Source organism: Calliphora vicina, chromosome 1 (genome assembly GCF_958450345.1).
Source record: "Calliphora vicina chromosome 1, idCalVici1.1, whole genome shotgun sequence".
Classification (NCBI taxonomy): Eukaryota; Metazoa; Arthropoda; class Insecta; order Diptera; family Calliphoridae; genus Calliphora; species Calliphora vicina.
The window spans coordinates 9,056,072-9,071,301 of record NC_088780.1 but is presented as its reverse complement, the minus strand read 5'-3'; positions in this window follow the sequence as shown (position 1 = coordinate 9,071,301).

Sequence of the window (15,230 nt, the reverse complement as noted above, 5' to 3'; positions counted from 1 at the left end):
TAAAGTAGCAAAAACATTTTTCTTTTAAAATTTCAATAATTTATATTTTTGAGTGATTTTCGGAAGTGGGCCTTATATGGGAGCTATGACCAATCATTGACCGATCACCATGAAATTAGGTCATATGATTTAGGTCTATATGAAAGTTATTTATATTGAATTTTGTGGGTATACCAACATTTTTAAGAGATTTATGCACGTTAAAGTGATTTTCGGAAGCGGGTCTATATGGGAGCTATGACTAATTATGGACCGATCGTAACAAAATTTGATGACATGAATTTTGTATATATAAAACTTATTTGGAGCGGAATTTGTGGAGATATATATATAAATTAATCATTTATGACCGATAAAGTCTAATTTTGGGATGACTTTTGTATGGGGGCTAGGTGAAATAATGAACCGATTTCAGCCAGTTTCAATAGGCTTGGGCCTTAAGCCAAAAAAATAATATGTACCAAATTTGATCGAAATATCTTCAAAATTGCGACCTGTACTTTGCGCATAAGGTTTACATGGACAGACAATAAGCCAGACGGACGGACGGACATCGTTTAATCGACTTAGAAAGTGATTCTAAGTCGATCGGTATAATTTAAGGTGGATGTTAGACTAATATTTTTGGGCGTTAAAAACATCTGCAGGGTATAAAGGGTATAAAAATGTGCCAATTTTTTTTTTTGGAAATTTAAATTTGGTTGGCGGAGTTGAAAACTCTCAAATTGCCAGGTTATTCCAGTCGACCTATATCTTCATATAGGAAGCTGGAACTTTAAATCATTTATTAAAAAGTTAGGTTATGAAAACCAAAAACGATTGCATGTGAACAATTCAAACTTCGAGAAACTGTAACGCGGTACAGTTAGACGACGCCAAGCATTATCCAATGCGAGAGTGAGCCGCAAAACTCTCGAAGGCAGCGAAAAAGGGACGGCCTGATTGCACTTAAGCGATAATGACAATGACGCGCGAGCTCTTTCTCCACCCAGAGCTGAATTACGACTGATGTGCCAATTTTGGAAAAAAGGTCGATTTTGCAAAAAAAAAGTCAATAATTGTATGTCTTGAGTTACAAAATATTTATTTTGACAGATATCCCACTTGCATACCACTAAGCGGCCAAATAGTTCTTCATGGAAAATATGTAAGCTTTCTTTTGAGAAAAAAGGACCCATTTTGAAAAAAAAAGTTTTTGATTTTGGAAAAAAAATTTAAATTTTTTTTTTTTTTTTAATTTTTTTTTTAGAAAAATTGAAGAAATAGCTATCTAAACTATTTGGGATAAAAGAGCCCATTTTGAAAATAAGTCAAAAAAGTTGTTGATTTGGGAAAAAAATTTCTAAAATTTTTTATTTTTTTTTTTTAATTTTTTTTTCGAAAGATTGGAAAAATATCTATCTAAACTATTTGGGACACATTTTGCTAAGAACAATAGGTAATAGGTTACATGAGAAAAAACACCTGCTTGGCCAAAATGTCAAATTTTGAGCTCCTAAGCAGAAAGTTCTCAAAAAAGTTTTTGATTTCGGAAAAAAAATTAAATTTTTTTTTTTTATTTTTTTTTTGATTGAAGATTGAAGATAGCTATCTAAACTATTTGGGTAAAAGGGCCCATTTTGAAAATAAGTCAAAAAGTTTTTGATTTGGGAAAAATTTTTCCAAATTTTTTTATTTTTTTTTTTAATTTTTTTTTTCGAAAGATTGGAAAAATAGATATCTAAACTATTTGGGACACATTTTGCTAAGAACAGTAGGTAATAAGTTACATGGATGAGAAAAAACACCTGCTTGGCCAAAATGTCAAATTTTGAGCTCCTAAAGCAGAAAGTTCTCAAAAAAGTTTTTGATTTCGGAAAAAAAAATAAATTTTTTTTTTTATTTTTTTTTTTGATTGAAGATAGCTATCTAAACTATTTGGGAAAAAAGGGCCCATTTTGAAAATAAGTCAAAAAGTTTTTGATTTGGGAAAAAAATTTCCAAAATTTTTTATTTTTTTTTAAATTTTTTTTCGAACGATTGTAAAAATAGCTTTCTAAACTATTTGGGACACATTTTGCCAAGAACAATAGGTAATAAGTTACATGGATGAGAAAAAACACCTGCTTGGCCAAAATTTCAAATTTTGAACTCCTAAAGCAGAAAGTTCTCAAGCGATAGTGTCTGAATTACTATCCAGTAGAGCTAACCTTGTTACTAATTTTGTAGGAAATTTCCCCTAAATTTGATATTTTATACAAAGTTTTCCCTAAACATCAATTTAGACTAAAATTTCAAACAATGCATAAAATTCTAGTCTATTTGTAAATGAGAAATGAGATTTATGATATTTTGTCTTTAGCCTTTACACAGTTAAAGAATTTCCAAAAAGTTTAAACATCAAACATTTCTTAAATCAATACTCAGCATGTCCTTGTTTAAATTGTATAGATACTACAATAAAAACTTTTCTCCATACTTAAAGTTTATTCAATAGACAAGCAAAACTATCTAGCAAAAAGGTCTATGTCATTTTATTATTTTTTTTCATTCTATACATTAATTCAATTATGAACAAACTATTGATTTTGAAAGTTTCTTTTGATTTATTATTTATGATAAAATTATTGTATGGAGAAAATTTATGCAAGCAGCAGCAATATAAAAAAAATTACACACCAAAAAGGAAACCAAAGAAATATAAGTCTAAGTAGCAGCAGATATTCTCTTTTAGATTTGGGTAATTGCAGCAAATTTGTTAAAGCACTTGAACAAGAAATTCATGGCAATTTTCTTTTCATTTCATGTTTGATTCTGTCTGTCTGTCTTTTATTTTTTGCAAACTTTCATTTACTTATCTGTGAATAAAGAAAAAGGGGGGGGGGGTTGTTGCTCTATGACAAGTGTTGAAATATAAGAAAAAAAATTAAATAAAAAGCCACAAAGATTCTATCGTATCTATTACTTGTAAGTTTATCCTAGAAATTTTTGAATGTACGAGAGTATGTATTTATGTATAGACGTACAAATGGTTGGTTATATTTGTCTGTATTGATATGTAGTATTTTGTGTGGTTGATTGTGTATTTTGTGTTTTTGTGCATATGGATTGGTATTTTAAGCAATTGGTCGTTTACCACTTTTGTCTACGACATTTAATGCATATTTTATAAGAAATTTTCGATAATACTCGTATTTGAATTGTATGGATGATGATGTCCTTGCTATTGTGTTTGGTAATGTTATGTGCGAACAGTGGGATTGACAGCAAAAAAGTGCATAAATAATAATAATGATAAAATTAGGGAAAATTTTCGAAAAATAACAAATTTTAAGGAAAATTTCCCACATATAGCTAATCTAGGGAACATTTAGGGATATAAATAAATAGCAAATTTGAAATGGCAAACTTAGGGGAAATCTATTATAAATAAAAATATTTTGGGAAAATTTCCATAGCTAATTTAGGGTAATACTGTGTGTAATTTTTTGAGTCATGGAAAAATAACCATATACGGACACTACTACGTGATAAACGACCAATGTGCCCCCAAAGATTTGGAGCCTCGGTGTCATTTTTACCAAATCATTTTCTCAGGCTCATATCTAGCAAACAGTTTGGAATTTTGATTTACTCTCTGAGGCAAAGTTGTAGCCCTTGTCATAAAGAATAAAAATTGTGAACATATAAAATAAAAAAAAATGATCTTCAAAATCGCAAAAAACTTAAAAAAATTCGATTTTTGTATCTTTTTCCCCTGTTCAGGTCCATAGGTAGCAAACTGTTAAAAATTCGAAGAAATAATCAACTACAAAAATGTACCTAAGATTTCAATAAACATTTTTCTAAAACATATTAACTTCCTAGTAATGATTCTTAACACCGTTTAGGTAGGTCAATATAAGTTAGAAAAAACTAAAGGAATTAAGTGTTTGGGCCATAAACTATTGAATTCTAATAAACTAAAGCATACTTTTAGGCAGCTGTAAAAAATTTATTTAGAATTTTTTAAATTTTTCACTGTGTAATTTACTGTGACTTAAAAATGAATTTTTTTTTAAATTTTGTAGCATTTATTTGGAAACATTTGTACAATAAGGGTACTCATTTAAACGCTTAAGTTTCCCATTTGTGCAAATGGGCAAATTTGCGAGACTTGTTTCATGAACCCACCTTTTCAATTTTGTGCAAGTTTATACAGAAAATTTATATTTGTCAAATAAAAATACATAAATTCAACAAAAGCTTTAATAATTTTTTTTCAAATTGTATAAATTTTAATTTTAAAATGTTGAATGAAAGTTAAATCTTTGGAACAAACGGTGGTATACATAGCTTGGAGGACTTTGTTTATGTTCTAGCTGTTGGTTAATGTTTTCATACACAATGTCATTTAATACAATCATTCTGTTCCAAAGTTACACAATTTTCACATGCACAAAATTATTATATTTTATTTGATTTTTATTTCTTATAAATAAAAGTAAACAAAAGCAGCTGATTCATTAAATGCACAATAAATTCAAGTTTGCGAGTCTAAATTGTCGCCGAGGCTTTTAAGCGTTTACATGAGGACCCTTAATATAAATTTATTCAAAGTATTGGCCATTGTTTGCTATGCACTTTTCCGATCTTTTTGGCAAAAAATGATCATTTATGTTCCGAATGAGCAGAAATTTAAAATGTAAATAGTCTTTGAGAATATCTACAAAAAAATAGTTGAAGATATATTTTTTTTTGTTATTTTGTTTTAATTTTGCTCGCTTTTTTTTGGTTTTTTAGATTATATATCGAGCCCTTAGCGCCAAATTATCGTAAGCGACAAAACACAAATTTTACAGGAGAAGGTTTTTTTGATTATTTTGAAATTTATACAGAGAATTAAAAATGTTATGAGGCGATATAATTTCGTTCAAACTATTTGCTTATTTATCAAAAATATTTATAACTTTTGACAATTAAAAATTCATGGAATACTTTATTGAAAAATATGACAAAAAAAATTTTTTTTATTGAATTTTTGCATAGACACAAATTTTTCGAATTGAAATTAAATTTTTATTTATGAATAGTTTTAAATGAAATTTCACAGATATGTAGATTTTTCTATTTAAAATGGAAAAGTAAAAACGAATTTTGAAATTTGTTATCAGCAATCCCTCAATTCCCAAAAAAGTGTTGAAAACTTCCAAAATAATATATAATATCCATATCGGTGTCGGGGTTATCGGGATCCTTTACAAAATAATTAGAAACATATTAGGCCATCTAAAATTGGTTACTATATTTTAATATCGAATATGGGATTTTAGAATTTTTGCCCTAAAATTTAATTTTACATAAAAAATAGCTGTTTTTTGAAAGGACCTGGTCCCCTCGGTAACAATTTTTTAATTTTTTTTCATTCAAAATATTTTATGAAAACTTAGAAAGTATATATTCCTTATACATCCTTTTTAGAAATTTTTTGAGATAACTTAAAAAGTAAAAAGTCTTTTTAAATTTTTTTAAATTTGAATGCTTATAACCAGGGAAACCAAAATATGCAAGTGCATGTTTTTTCTGGTGAGTCTAATGAGCACATGGATAAGATATTTACACGTTTCAGAACTATTTAAGAATTTTGCCATCGATTTGTTAGTGCATATTTTTGCATATTTTACCCTTAAATAAATATTTTTACATATATTTGTTTTAAGAGCATATTATTGTCATATTTTTGCGTTTTTAGAGTATATTTTACTGTTTATTAGCATATTTTGACTTTATCAAAAGCAAATTTTGTCTTACTTATTTTTCGCTGTTGTGTTACAGGTTTCTACTTCCTTTGTTTAAAATTCCAAATTGAAAAATATGTGGCTTTTGACCAAAAAAAAAAATTTTAAAAACAAAAATTTTTTTTTTAAAAAACAATTCAATTACAAAAAATTAAAAAACTAAAAAAAAATTTTTGTTCACCTAAAAATATTTAAATTTTTTATTTTGAAGTATAATATATACTCGTATATAGCTCTCTTACTTGTTTTAACATAAAATAAGCACTATTTTAATATCAAATTTTAGTTTTAATTCAAACTTAACCTTCTAAGTGTTAAAGAAATATTGTCTTTTAAATTTGCTCCTGTAACAACAGTTGATGTCGAAAGAACATTTTCTATGTATAAAAATGTTTTCATATCCAATAGACGACGATTTTTATTTGAAAATTTAAGTCAATATTTTGTAATTTATTGCAATAATAACCTTAATTGAAGAAGTGACTTTATATTTATATAAAATATCATCAAAAAATACCTCCTTCATAGCTTAAGTTCCTATAATTTTTATGTTGTACATATTTATTTTTTGTTATACTTGTTTTAGTTCATGTTATTTTTGTTTATTTTATGTTACTTTACCTTTTTAGAAATGAATTGTATTGATTTTTTTTAAATAAAAGTTTATTTTTTGGTTAAAAATTATGTAAAAGTTTGTTTTTTTAAGAGCATATTTATAAATTTAAAGAGCATATTTTAAAGTTTTTACTGCATATTTAAAGCGCTTAAAACGCTTTTTTTAGAGCATATTTCCGGTTTCCCTGCTTATAACTTTTGAGTTAAACATTATTTTTAAACAATTCTTTTTTTGTTTGACACATAAATGTGTTGTTACTCCAACAAACGAAAATTGGAGAAAATCGGAAAATATTTGGACCCGGTGTTAGCAAAAAACTGTAGTGTGATGGGTAAAATTTTTGAAAATTTATATTTCAAATGCGAATACCTCCTGAGCTATAAGAGATATTTGACAGCTAGGACAAGGTTTTTAATAGTGCTCGATGAGAAGATTGTATGTGTGTATTTTTTTTGAAATCGGAACACAAACGAATAAATTGGATCGTTTTAAAAGTATAACATGCCCGAGGTGTCCTAATTTGAGGACCCTTGGTCGCGCCCCCGTTGGGTCCATGAGGTCGAGGTTCAAAACATAAACTCGACAACACCTTTTATTTGCGCATGTGAAATTTCATTCAAACCAATCTAACCATTTAGAAGTTACAGATTTATTTTCCTCTTTTTTTTCGATATCACTGTGTGTCGCTTACGATAAAATTTGTTTTCTGTAAAATATAAACATTGACTTACGATGAAATCTTACCCGCTATAATTTTTAAGTTATTAACAATTTTGATTTTCTGAGAATGGTAAATAAAATTTTAATTTTTTCAATAAAAAAAAATTTAGAAAATGTCGCTTACGATAATTTGGCGCTAAGGGCTCGATATGTTTGTGTCTATTTTACACATACATAATATAATATTTACACATGTCATATTATGTTGTTAATCCAATGAAGGAAAACTGGAGAAAATATTTGGATACGCTGTTATCAAAAAACTGCAGTAGGTTGGGTAAAAATGTTGAAAATTTAATTTTCAAATGCGAATATCTCCTAAGCTATAAGAGATAATTGATAGCTACGACGAGGTTTTTTGTAGTGCTCGATGATATATTTTTTGAAATTCGAACTCAAACCAAGAAATAATATCGTTTTAAAAATGTAACATACCCGAGGTGTCCCACTTTGAGAACCCTTGGTCACGCCCCTGGTGGTCCCATGAGGTTCACTTTCAAAACTTAAACTCGATAACACTTCTTCTTTGCACATGTGAAATTTCATTCAAACCAATCTAACCATTTAGAAGTTACAGATTTATTTCCCTCTTTTTTTTCGATATCACTGTGTGTCGCTTACGATAAAATTTGTTTACTGTAAAATGTAAACTTTGACTTACGATAAAATCTTACCCCCTATATTTTTCAAGTTGTTAACAATTTTGATATTCTAAGAACGCTAAAACATCAGTCGGTCCATAAAATTTTAATTTCTGCAATAAAAAAAAATTAAAAATGTCGCTTACGATAAAAAAATGTCAGCTGTATTGGCGATCAAATTCTAAATAAAAGTTACAAGCAACCAAATTTGGAACGTGTAAAATGCCAATTTTTTTACGTTTTTCCCAAAAAAGTCTTTTGTAGAAAAAAAATTTTCTTCGAGACTATATATCATTTATAAATAATCCGAAAGGAGAACTTAATGCAAAAGCATGTGAAGTAAAATTCGGCTCATTATATTGAAGTAAAATTTTCTATAAATAGAAACTTCAGACAAAATTCACTAAAAATAACAAATTTTAGGGAAATTTCTCAAAAATATTTAAGGAAAATTTCCTATAAATAGAAAGTTTGGGAAAAAATTTACTAAAAATAACACATTTTAGGGAAATTTCCTAAAAATATAAAATTTTGGGATTTTATTTTTTCAAAAACTTTCTTTATTTTTTGAAATATAAATTATGTTTTACAATTATCCCCACAGTATTTGCCAAAATGAAAACGAATTTGATTTCTACCACAATCGAACGCACACACAGACACGAACACGTACAAATTTACTTACCTATAACTACACAATGGACTAATACATTGTTTTACTACTAACAAATTATTCTGCTGCTGATGATGCCGATGATGTCGATGATTATGAACGAGATAATGCCAGTAGAAGTGGTAGAGAGCATGTTTGAATTTTGCATTGTTTGCCACTTCAATTTGGACATTGTTTGCATACAAAATTGATAAGAAGATTGAAGTAGATAAAGATAAAGAAGCATTTAGAAAAGTGTTGGCAACAACAACACTTGCACACAACAATAGAGGGAACGGAGGATAGGGAAATAAAACTGGAGTCAATACAACTGAACTGAACAATAGTGATGACAACAGCAACAACTACGACAACATTCAACAGACCAAACAACAAACCAACCAACCAACCTTTTGAATTGAATTGAATAAATTGAAGTAGAAGTCACATGGCACCTTTTTCGTATTAGAGCCTAAAAACACACTTTGAATTGTTGTCATTCAATGATTATTTTGTGTTGCTGTATTTGCTAAATGCATGAGTAGTTGTGTATTTGAAATAACGGCAAACTTTACTAAGTGTGTTTGTTTGTTTGTTCGTGTGTGTATGTGTATCAATTTGAGTGTATTTGAATTTTGATTTCTCTCTTACGATTACCTGTATGTGTGTTTGCTTTTGGTTGATATTATTGAGTAGAATTCTGTGTTTGTATTATGGCTGCCAATAAAATTCTAATCAATTTTATGCTTTAATATTATTGACACCAAATGGTATTTAAATTTTAACAAACATTTCCATGGGGGAATTTTTAACGGAAGAGATTGAGTTACTGGGTATTTGTGTAGGTAAATCTGTATTTGTAAATATATTTACATATATTTTAATGCCTACCTATACACAATTTTAATTATATTACTTTTTTTTGGGGAATTGGGAAAACTCCATAAGGGAATACAACAATATTTATAAATTTATTGTTATTTTTTTTTGTTGTTGTTGGTTATCGATAAACAGCGGGTTATCAAAAGCAGAGATTTTTAATAAATTAAAATCACAAACATTACACATAAACTATGTGTGTGTGTGTTTTCAAAAATGAAAGGCAAATTGTGACAGGTGGTATAAATGTGACACTTTTAGGCTGATGAGGAAAAAAGTAGGCCAATAAAGTAAATGTTTTCTGTTTTCTGTTTCCCTGTTGGTGTTGTTATGTAAATATGTGTGTCCAAACTGGGGTTTTGGCTGCATCAAAAAATATGCGTCTAATTAATTTTTAATACATATTTGTGTAAAAAAATAGAGGTGGCAGCTGGGTAAACAGGAAGCAGTGTATAAGTGATTTAATGATGATGAAAGGTAAGTAGAATGCGTTAAGGAAATAATATAAAGGAAATGATGATGAGGAAAGGATTTTTTTTTAATATTTCGAAATACGAAGGTACATTAAACGTCTTCCATGCAAATCACTTTCCTTTAACTTGAAATTTCTTGGGACAATTTAACTATCATAAGCAAAAGATTATGAAGAATTCAGCTGCTTTTTACCAATCAGTAATTATGGGTAATGCTATGCCCATGTAACTTGAAATGTTATACCTGTACCTGCAGAAAACCTTTTCCAGGAACTATTATGTTTCAAAAAGTGCCGCACTATGCGAAATTTACCTGGTTTGGTATATTTTTTATCCCTCTTTAGAAAAAAAAACATATTTCATTATTAATTCTTTATTATACTCTTCACCTTCGTGAGAAGGGTATATATACAGTGGTGGCCAAGAATTTAAGACAAAAATTGTTTGCTAAATTCCATGTAATTGTCAATTATTTTTTCAAATATTTCCACAAATATGTATGCATGAAGACTGTTTTAACACACAAGTGTGTTTTATTCGACTGTGTCAATTCATACATATTCACCATGAACACTTAAAATTTTTCTACAACTTGACCAAAATTTTTTTTTTTTAAATAAACATATTTTCTCACATTATATCATTATAATTTTATTATTATAAAATATTCGGACCAAATTTCCTATTTTTAGTTCCATTAGTTTCGGTCATATCATGTTATTAACACCGGATGTTCTTTGAGGTGGGTCAACGTATTTCCACATATCTTTGTCCATATATGTTTTACCGATTTTTCCAAACATTTTTCAGAAACTATAAACATTAATAATAAATTTCATACCCTTAGGGGTCCTTTTATTTTGGCTCTATCGCACTTAAAATTCAGTTGATGAAAAAAATTCAAGTATATGTCTTAAATTGGTGGCCACCACTGTATATAAGAATATATATATATTCTAGATCCTTACAGATAGCGGAGTTGATTAAGCAATGTTCGTCTGTCTGTCTGTTGAAATCAATTTTCTGAAGATCCCTGATATCTTGGGGATCCAAATCTTCAATAAAATCAGCAAAATCGGTCCACAAATGGCTGAGATATGAGGAAAAAACCAGTACAACCTCGATTTTTGACCTATATCTGGATTACTAAGTCATTAATTTAGACAACATGGATATCTAATGATAGATATTTCAAACACCTTTGCTACGACGTATATAAGACCATAGTAAGTTGGACCTGCAATGGGTCAAAATCGGAAAAAATATTTTTTAACCCGAATTTTTTTTTACCAAAAAAAATAAAAATTAAAAAAAACAATTCGAACCATTTTTTTCTCCAAAAAATTAAAAAGCTGAAAAAAAAATTTTGTTCACCTAAAAATATTTAAATTTTTTATTTTGAAAATTTAAAAAAAAAATTTGAAAAAACCAATTCGAAAATTTTTTTTCCAAAAAATTAAAAACTGAAAAAAAAAATTTTTGTTCACCTAAAAATAGTTAAATTTTTTATTTTGAAGTATAATTTGGTGAAGGGTATTTAAGATTCGTCACAGCCGAATATAGCTCTCTTTCTTTTTTTTATACCCTTCACCTTCGTGAGAAGGGTATATATAGTAAGATTGTCATTCCGTTTGCAATTTCTACATTTTTCATTTCCGACCCTATAAAGTATATATATTCTGGATCCTTATAGATAGCGGTGTCGATTAAGCAACGTCCGCCTGTCTGTTAAATTTTCTGAAGACCCCAGATATCTTCGGGATCCAAATCTTCAATAATTCTGTCGGACATGCTTTCGAGAAGTTTGCAATTTAAAATCAGCAAAATCGGTCCATAAATAACGGAGATATGAGCAAAAAAACGGGACAACCTCGATTTTTGACCTATTTTTGATTATGGATTACTAAGTCATTAATATAGACAATATGGATATCTAATGATAGATATTTCGAAGTCCATTGCAACGATGTAGATAAGGCTATAGCAAGTTGGACCTACAAAGGGCAAAATCGGAAAAAATATTTTTTAACCCGAATTTTCTTTCATCAAAAAAAAAAATTCAAAATTTTTTAAAAAATTAGGAAAAAACAATTTTGAAAAACAATTAAAAAAAATTTAATTTTGTTTACCTAAAAATATTTAAAAAAATTTATTTTAAAGTATAATTTGGTAAAGGGTATATAAGATTCGGCACAGCCGAATATAGATCTCTTACTTGTTTTTTAATAAACTTTTTTTCCATTAAAATTTCTGTAAAAAAGGTACAAAAAAGAGGGATCAAATTTCAAAAAAGTGCCAAAATCCACTTGACATTTTTTTTGAAGGACAACAATTTCATTTAATTTAATTTGTGAGATAGTATGCAAAAAATTACCAAAATTGTGTTTTCCCACGTTGTATCCCCTTAAAGTACAACCATCATTAGTTGTTCCGGATATGTAGAGATACTGATTTGAACCGTTTTTACGAATTTTCCCCCGTTAAAATTAGAGTTTCCAAAAATCCTTTCTTAGTGGCTCTTCAATATAGGTAAAATGTTTGTATGGGACAATTCGAAAATGAACCGAATGGTTCAGGTAGGTGTCTAAAACCAATTTCCTTTCTAATGAAATTGGTTTGGAGCTCATCGGTTGTATGGTTTCAGAGGCTATAACGGACATAGGTAGATATAAACATTTTGTTTGTTTTATGTAGAGTACTAACTTTCATAGTTTTAAAGTTATTAAATACTTATTTAATATGACGCCTAATGTCACTTCAAACATTATCAAGTCCGGTTATGCTCTTCAAACATTCATGCATGACAAGCAAAGACAGTATTCAACCCAATATAGGAAAGGTTATTGCCACTTTTAAGCTATTTTTATCGCAATATCTTAAAAATTTTGACCTGTACTTTGCTCACAAGGTTTATATAGACAGCCAGACAGACCGACGGACAGACATCGTTTAATAGACTCAGAAAGTGATTATGAGTCGATCGGTATACTTCAAGGTGGGTGTTGGGAAAATATTGTTGCACGTTACAAATATCTGCACAAACCCACAATGGTGATGTAGGGTATAAATTGGACAAAACTCGAGGTAGTCGTTGTTTTTTGCTTATATCTCAGCCATTTGTGGTCCGGTTTTTTTAGATTTTTAACAGCAAATGAACAGGGACAATAACGGATATACACCCAGCGAAAAAATGAACACATCCGTGCACGATTTGACACCATTCGGTGTCAATAGTGTATCAACCCCGTATGTGTACAAATTGTACACGAACGGTCTCAATTTGACATCGAAAATATGTCGGTGTCGATTTGACACCGTTCGTGTACGATTTGACCCCAGACCGTTGTCAATTTAATACCGCACCATTGTCAATTTGACACCATACGTTGTCGATTTGATACCGTTCGTGTACGATTTGGTAATTAAAATAAATAATAATTTCTTTATTTTTTACATTTATTTTTAAATACAATAAGAATAAATACTTATAAATACATTGGTGTCAATTGTCGGAGTTCCTGTATGTGAAATTTCAAATAGCATCCCTAATGGTGGCAATGCTTTCCTCTTTCTAAAAAATAAAACAAATATGTACTTACATATGTTCTTCATCGCTGTTAATTTTATATAAATAAAGCTCTACTTACCTTTTTAATGTAGAAAAACTGAAGGATTATTTATTTTTTCCTGGATTTTTAGGAGTTATTCTGGATTTGGTGATATTCTCACTGCATGGATCTTCATCTGCATCAACACAAATTCGCTATTAAACACCATTACGCTTTCTTTTATATTTTGGTTTTTAAACCATTTATTTACTTCACTTTTATCAGTATATTTATTAATATTTTTTAACGTAAATAAAATTAAAACTCACTTATAAGAACAAAGCAGAGCAACTCAATTAATTTAATAACATTGCGTTGTCGATTCGTACCCGTTTGTTTACAAATTGTAAACTTACGGTGTCAAAAAAATGTGACACCGTATGGTGTCAAAATGACACCGACCGTTGTCGATTTTGCAACGTCATTTTTCCCTCAGTGTATTGATGAATCATTCCACAAACTTTATATCGTCGTAAGTTAAAAATATAGAAATTACAAACGGAATGGCAAACTAGAAATTGTCAAAAATTTCCTCACGGCCATTGAGAATCAATCCAAAATTCTCGATACGGAAGCTCATGAAATAAATTTAAAGACGCTTTACTCAATTACGATTACCTTCCTTGGAAAGTAGTGAAGAAAGTCATACGATATTTTTTGGGAAGTAAACGAGCACACAATTAGTCTCACTCTTGTGACCAAGATGTTGCAATACTTCTAGAAAATTCACTTCTTGCATCACCATCTCAAATACTTCAGCAAGCAGCTAGCCTCAGAGTCAGATGACCATGGCCAGCACTTCCATCAATTGGCCATGCCCATGAAAATGCGATATAAAGGAAAAATACTGGTGGTCACAAAAGATATAAGATCCCGACAATGAAGAAGAAGAACAAAAAGAGGAAGAAGATGATGATGAAGATGAAGATACAATAGGAGTTTCCTAGGAGATTATGTCACAAAATTTAAGTTAACTAATCAAATAAAGAACATTTGATTTCTTCCAGGTGAAGACAGATCCTCATACGACACAGATTCCGAAGAAGAAGACATACCATCAAGCAAGATCTTAAAGAGAGGGTCTGATACTTTTAACTAAAAACTTTGATGATGATTTTAATTGAGTTTTGTTGGATAACTTATGAAAAATATCATAAAAACTGATTTTACAGGGTCCCATCAAGGAAAACCAAATTATTGACTATATTGTAGCCGGCGCAGATCTTAACAACTTTGCTATACATCACTTTGCGATATTCTGACATTTAGATGATCAAAATATATGAAAAACAAAATTACAATTTCCTCTATACGATTCTTAATAACTTTAAATTGATATATGTCGATTCCTAGATCTGAAACAGCGAAACGCCGATCACTGACCCCTAAACAGAGAAAACAGATTCATAGTAGCAACCGAATTTGTTGCATATCGAATGTTTCGGTTGCACACACAGAATTTTTCGGCAGAATTTGTTGACTTATTTGTTAATAAGATTTTATTAAATAATTTGTTCTTACCCTAGGTCTCCACGTAGCAATATTTATTGCTGCAATTGTCAAATTTGATTGCGTCAATAAAATTCGCGAATGTAGACTGCAAATTGCCATATGTAGCAATCCATTGCGCAATGATTGCTCTACTGATTGCCTGAGCAATTATTGCTAAGCAATAAGCTGTCAGTTCAGTTGTCATTAATGTAAAATTGCATCTTTCTATGATTCGGTGCGATTAATTCATAAATATTTAATTTATTTAAGATCCAAAAGAAAAAAAAAAACAATGAAATTAGTGAAAAAAATCATTCAACGCAAAATAAACCACTGTTTTTCATAGAACATCTCTCGTTGAAAATTTTGTATTTGTGACGAACGTTTTCTCCAC